Here is a 2139-nt window from a genome sequence, read left to right on the forward strand (position 1 = left end):
TGTTCAAAGGTATTTAGTTGTGTATTCCTAGAAGTTCTATGAGGTTGAATCTGATTAAGAAAAAGCATAGTGGTAGATTAGCTAGACATTTTGGAATTGATAAGACATTGAGTTTGCTGAAAGAGAAGTATTATTGACCACAAATGTATAAGGATGTTTAGAAATTTGTAAAGAGTTGTGGAGTTTGTCAATTTGCGAAAGGAGTGAGTCAAAATATTGGTTTGTATACACCTATTATTATTCTTGAGAAACTTTGGAGTGACATTAGTATGGATTTTGTTCTTAGGTTGCCTAAGACAACAAAGGGGTATGATTCCCATATTTTTTGTAGTGGATAGATTTTATAAGATGGATCATTTCATACCATGTAAGAAGACATCAAATGTTGAGCATGTTGCTAAACTTTTCTTTAAAGAGATTGTGAGATTGCATGGATTACCAAGAAACATTATTTTTGATAGAGATAGTAAGTTTGTTGGTTATTTTTGAAAGACTTTGTGAAAGAACATGGGTATTGAATTGAAGTTTAGTTCTACATTCCATCCATAAATAGATGGATAGACAAAGGTTGTGAATAGAAGCTTGGGTAACTTGCTGAGATGTTTAGTTGAGAATAAGCCAAGTAATTAGGAGATGGTATTGGCACAAGCTGAATTTGCGTATAATAATTATGTGAATAGGAGTACAAGGAAGACACCTTTTGAGATTGTTACTAGAATGAAGCCTAGAGAATTATTAGATTTGAGAGATATTTTTGGTGAAGAAAAGAGAAGTGCTACAGGAGAAGAATTTTTTTATTATGTGGAGTCTTTGCATAAGGAAGTAAAGTTGAGGTTAGAATAGAGTAATCAGATGTATAAGGAGAATGTTGATCAGTCTAGAAGACATCATGATTTTTAAGTTGGTGATAAGGTGATGGCTTATTTGAAGAAAATAAAATTTCTAGTTGGAACATATAGTAAGTTGAAGATGAAGAAGTTTGGACCTTGTAAGATCTTGAAGAAATTTGACAGTGGAAATGCTTATGAAGTTGAGTTACTTGATGACATTGATATATCTCCTATATTCAATGTTTCTGATTTATACAAGTATCATGAATTAGATGATGATGTTACTGTATCATAGGACTATCCTAAGAAGCATATTGAAGAAGTTGAATAAATACTGGATTAGAGAATTGGTAAGAGCACAAGAGGAAAATATTATTATGAATATCTGGTGAAGTAGAAGAATAGACCTTTAGAAGATTCTTCATGGATTCCTCAATCTGAGTTGGATTTAGCTCAGGTTGTGACATCTCAATGATTCACAAGAATAATTTCTTCCAACCCTAGTTGTTTGATGCAGGAGCATCTTGGGTTGTACTTCTATCCTGCATGTTTTTAGTTTTTACTTTGTTGTTGAAACTGGATTCTGTTGAAAATGCATTTTCTGGTTTCTGGGTGCCTGTTGCAAATCATGTAACTAATTTTCCATGATGAATGAAGAGTTGAACACTTCAAGGATTCAAGAGGGCCTAAATTATTATTATTTTCTAGAGCGCAAGTCCTAAATCCTTATAGTTTGTGAGATATGGCAATCATCCCAGAACATCGATTTCTAGTAGTTTTGTGCAACAAATTTTTGTGCTTAGCTTTTAGAATGGATGTGCACTTTTTATTAATGAATCAGACCTTGTTCATGTAAGGGGTTGTAAAGTACCTAGATATCTACCCATAGTTCAAAGCACGAGTTCTAACTCAATTGGAGTGAGATATCATGATTTTTCTCGAACATCAATTTCAAGATAGTTAATTGCTGATGCAGGCCGACTTGTGTATTTAATTTTGGTTCATTTTCATTTAATATTTGTTGAGAGATGACTTGTGGCTTCTCCATGTTCTAGAATGATCTGTAAAACATTTTGGCTAGTATAAATAGAGTGTTTAGGCTTAGAACTAGGTAGATTAGGTAGTTTTGAAGAGGGTTGCAGAGCAAAACTGGAAAGTGTGAATTTGTTGTTGATCTTTGTATATGAATGTAATTTGTATTTGGTCATAACCTAGAAGGCCTTACAACTAGGCATGTATGTTGAATATTTGAAGAATCAATGAAATCATTTTACTCTTCTTCCTCCTTTGGTTTTTGTTCTTTGTGTTT

Source organism: Cupressus sempervirens, chromosome 9 (assembly GCF_028749045.1).
Source record: "Cupressus sempervirens isolate cs-2001-9-10 chromosome 9, ASM2874904v1, whole genome shotgun sequence".
Lineage (NCBI taxonomy): Eukaryota > Viridiplantae > Streptophyta > Pinopsida > Cupressales > Cupressaceae > Cupressus > Cupressus sempervirens.